The following is a 4,835-nucleotide window of genomic DNA, read 5'->3' on the forward strand; positions in this document are numbered from 1 at the left end:
TGTAAGCAGACAAAAATTCACAAAAACAAAATCAAAATCAACAAACGGCATTGTAAAAACAACAACAACAACAACAAAAAAACATTGATTCAAAAAGAAATAAGAAAGGGCACGGAAACTTATTTTAAAAAGTGGTGAAATTATATTAAAAGCTACGTGAATAAAGCAGGGTGGACGGACGGTCGGTCAGTCCCTTTTTTGCATTACGTCCATGTCATTCCCTCCTGACACATCAAGCCGTCTCGGTCACACCCTTCCCGGCTACTTCCCCCAACCTTTCTTACCCTGCCCGCCATGTTCTGGAGTAGGAGGAGAAAAGGAGGAGATACGTGTAGTCCTGGCTGTAGCCGGATTAGCATTAGCAGCACGCAGCTAGGCGGAGGCGCAACAAGCTCCTTGAACGCCGAAATAAGTTCTCTGACGAGATTTTTCTCCCCACTTGGAATTAGCCTGATTGTTTTTTTAATGTTTATATTTCTGGAATAGCGCCATATCCTGACATAGCGTGAAAAACTATGGTGAGTGACCACTTGCTTTCATTTAGAGTCAAGTTGTTTTGTTTTTTCCAGGGTGTCCTGTAATCCAGTTTGCTCTGGTGATGTCTCCACCGAGCACCCGTCTTGGCTGTTAGCTCGAAGTACTGCTAACTAGCCTAGCATGCTAATGAAAATACGTTGGAGAGCTCCCTGTGGTAATGTGCATTTTGGTACAGTAGAGGCAGCGGATTTCGAAAATAACACTGTTGTTTTTACATACTCACCATAGGTGAACAATAGTCTTTTAATAATAAAGTGTTTGAAAAAAAAAATAAAAGCTAGCTGACATCAGCTTGGTTAGCTTTTATCCAACTTTTTCAAAGCAATGTTTTAACTTCCAAAATTAACGTACAACTGTCACTGAATATTTATTCAAGCGCAAACAGCTCATTTGCATTATTGAGTTGTATAAAGTATGTGATATTAATAAAACCGACTTTCGAGGACATGTTAGGGGTGTCTACTGCTGAGGGAAACTAGTTAGCGAAAACCAAAATCCCAATTAAAGCCACAAGTTAACGTCGTTCGCTAGCTTGTGCCGATGTCTAAAGAAAAGTGTTTATCGCAGGTTTTCACTCAAGTTGTGAACACTTCTAGGCAGCGAGCGGGGGATATTTGTTCAGGTAGATGTTTAAAGTTGACGTTGCTTAAAGTTAGATATGTGCTACACCCATCATTGAACCGTGAGTCAGAAGTCGATAAAATGTTATTGACGAATCTTAGCACAAAAGCTAAAGTGGCGTCAGCTATCAATCACATCACATAAAGGCGGCACAGTGATTCACTTTTGTATTTGTTAAAAGTATATCTTTGTTCCATTTGACTTGTTTACTTATCTCGGCTTAAAAGAATCTATCCCGAAAGCGATCTTTGGAATAAATGCAAAAGGGGATATTCTTCTCAGATTGGGCGCTGTCTGCCTCCAGCCGTCTTACTTGGTTTGTCTTATTGAAGATGGTGAATGGCGACTGATTTAACAGTTTTTATATACGTTGGGATTTAAGCTCTTTAACATTGTTTTGCTGAAATCATTAACAACACTAGTCTGAGAAAGGAACACGGCTTTTGTCTATTGTCAGAAATAATCAGTCACACTGGTTGACAAATGCATCACCGCCGTCCTCCTTCCGTCCCTGTCTCTATGGGACAGCTAGAGAGGACAAAGGGCCATCACAAAGTGGCTCCTCCTTATGTTTCTCCCCTGGTGTTTTAAGGTTGATCTTTATTATACCTTGAAGAAATCATTCCATTTGAGTCTGCAGTTTTCAATCAGTCTTTACAGGGTCACAGAGCTGCATGTAGGAGATGAATTATTAGTTTGTGGTAAGTGCTAAGTCACTAAAAGGAAGTGACCGTGTGGTTCAGAAACAGGCTAGATAACTTGATGTAGCACGCTCTGCACTGTCACACTAAGACACAGGTGCCTGGTTGCGCAAGATTTTCTTTCACCAGATCAGCTTTAGTCCCTGTGTGACAAGGTGGACCTGTTCTGAGTGCTGCCTTCTCAATCCTTAATGCTCATCAAAGGTTACCTGGGTTTTGCCAAGTGGCACACATACACACACGCACACACACAAACAAACTCACTCCCTTACTTGTGATTGCAGTGTATGTCCGAAAATGTAAAAACGAGGGGAGTTTGGCCAGCATTCTCACATTTGGCCCAGCCTGCGTTAGCTTCCCAGAGTTTGTGATTCTGGAGTAACAAAATTAAATAGATTCTGTGCTTTCTAGTTCACTTAAAGGATTGGTGAAGTTGTGTTTCGATCTGTGAAAAACTTTAATCAGCGGCTGGATTTGAAGTAAACATTGTAGAACTGGGAAGATGCCTTTTTTTTTTTTTAACGTTGATGCAATGCACCAGGAATCTGACATATTGAGCTGTGACCTCCTAAGGTGAAGATGCCTTTGTTGTGAATTTTAAGTCGGCACAGGCATTTAACTTGCTAATAAGGTCAACTGTACCGGAGAGTATTTTCGTTTCTTTGAACAAAGATGTAAACTTCTTTCTCATTTTACTTAAAAAATCAAGGTGTCAGTCACTGTGAATGTTATTTGGAATTTGCCTTTCCGGAACACAACACATCTTTTGAAGAGAATTTTGTTTTGCATCAAAACCGTTCAGCCTGAAACGGATGCCACGATAACGTGTCAGGCTGTTGGCCAGTTCCCTAATTTGGATGAACAAGATACAGACAATAGGGCAACATTTGCATAAAGCGGTCATAACTGTTAATATAATAAGAGTTTTACTTTAGTGTGAAGTTACTAGGAATGTGACAATACATGCATCGTACAAACATAAACCGGATTTTAACAATGTTTTTGTATACAAGAATGATTCTTTTAAAGAATCTTTAGGCACTTCGCAAATCAACTCATTATGGTTTAGAAAACCAAGTAGGAAAATTATAAATTAATTGATGACATTAAATTGACTTGCCACGCATTCATAAGTACAGATCTGACTTTTCTAAACTAAATCCTCCCTACCCGTCTGCCGTTCTTCTGTTAGACAAGTACGTCAAATACGTTGGAATATGCAACATGCTAGCTACTTTGCATCATAAATACTCAGCCTGATATTCCTTGAAACCTGCTTTCCAGGCATCGTGTTGGGGATATTTTAGTTGCTTGTGATCCAGTTACCCTGTTTCTGATATTTATTGATATTATATCTATTTTACTACCCTTTCAACACCTTGGAGAAAAAACAACTGTGCCGCTCACTTTATCGCTCCCACAGTCTGGCACTGCGTCACACTGTCACTGTCACACAACCAAAAACATATCACATGATGGGGGTTAGCATTTATTACAAATGGATCAGTTTTTCAAGAGCAGTGTTTGTGTTTGTGGGGCTACGATTGCTGGGCTATGCAGTCACAGTCATACAGTTACCTAAAAAAGAAGTAATGAATAGTTTTTATCACTTTTCTCGTCATCACAATGTTACCAGAAAACATCTTGATGAAACTCGTCCCACCCCGACCACATGACCAACCTCTTTCACTTTCCCTCAAGAAACAAATGGCAAGAAGATGGGAATAAATATTGGTTGTTAATGTTGGCCCAGTTTTATTTATTTATACCAATATATTGTGCATCCCTAAATGTCTACTCCGTAGTATTAGGGTGGATCTTTAGTATCACTAGCTTTCTGGACTTCTGGTTTATAGTAGCAGCAAAGGTCAACTATTTTATTTCCACGTCTGGGCTGAAACATTTAATATAGTTCCCCTTGTTTCATGTGTCTGAAAATATATATTTTTTCAGTATCGTACAACCTGTATACGGCACAGATTTTGACCTAGTGATTCTTCTCTTTGCAATTATATATTCGCCGTAAATTCTCCCAGTGTAGCAGTTGTGGGCTTCGAAGTTTTGTTTGTCCACCTTTTTGGTGAGGTTCGTACTCTAGCTTTAATATAGCTTGGCTCAAGCGGTTTTCATGATAAACTTTTTAAAACTACGGCATTGATATTTAAGCTTGCATTTTTATTCGAATCTGTAATACTGACATTCAAGCATCGTCTGATTAAAACATCTATAAAGCAAACAACTGGAAAATGGGGATATTTCATCCACCGTAGCACAAATGTTTAGTGTAGCTACAGTTTGGACGAGCATCAGATTGTGTCACTCTGAATCTAAAATCTCCAATAGAAACACGCTGTTAGAATCACTTCGCTCCAGCACTTAGTCCAACCCAGCGTTTCTGCATCCCACACACAAACCCATTGGTTAATAATAAACGGGTCAGTTGTTTTCATACCTATTGTTGTCGACTGTTTTTTTTTTTTGTTTTTTTTGAGGAATATGACTTGATAAAGCTTTTTCTAACATTCAAGCCTTTTCTAACATTCTCCACTACAAAATAAATGATGCAAGTATGAATGGCTTGTGTTGGTTATATATCAGGTTAGTATTGGTGTTGGCCAGTTCTCAAAGCTGCAGTATTGGTATCTTACTGGAAGTGAAAATGTTGTATCAAGACAACCCTAACATAAAGGTGTCCAATAGAGAGATGTTTTGATGAAAACTTTTCTACTAGAAATGTGTATGAATAACATTTAAGCTGCAATTAAACTGATGATCTCATTAAATCTGCAAATGATTTTCTTTCTGTAGCCAGAATAGTTCCATACTTAACTTGCTCGTCATGACACGTTATTGAGTTTTCTGAATTTTGGGCCATTTTTACGAATCTACCTAGATTTAGGTAGGAAAAAATCAGGAATAATACACACGGTGAGTAGTTTTTTTTTTATTTTTATTTTTTATATATATATATATATA

General features: G+C 38.5%; 1 protein-coding gene across 2 annotated transcripts in view; it reads left to right on the forward strand.

Moving 5' to 3' along the window:
• The first annotated feature begins 214 nt into the window (after nucleotides 1–214).
• Nucleotides 215–4,835, forward strand: part of epn2 (epsin 2) — a 27,270-nt gene continuing 22,649 nt past the window's right edge. The window contains exon 1 of one of the 2 annotated variants that reach the window (XM_007572043.2): nucleotides 215–518. The gene's annotated coding sequence lies outside the window, so the exon portion shown is untranslated. The remainder of the gene's footprint in view (nucleotides 519–4,835) is intronic. The other variant, XM_007572045.2, reaches the window with a different exon arrangement.

The sequence above is a fragment of the Poecilia formosa genome, unplaced genomic scaffold (genome assembly GCF_000485575.1).
Source record: "Poecilia formosa unplaced genomic scaffold, Poecilia_formosa-5.1.2 Scaffold293, whole genome shotgun sequence".
NCBI classification, from domain to species: Eukaryota; Metazoa; Chordata; class Actinopteri; order Cyprinodontiformes; family Poeciliidae; genus Poecilia; species Poecilia formosa.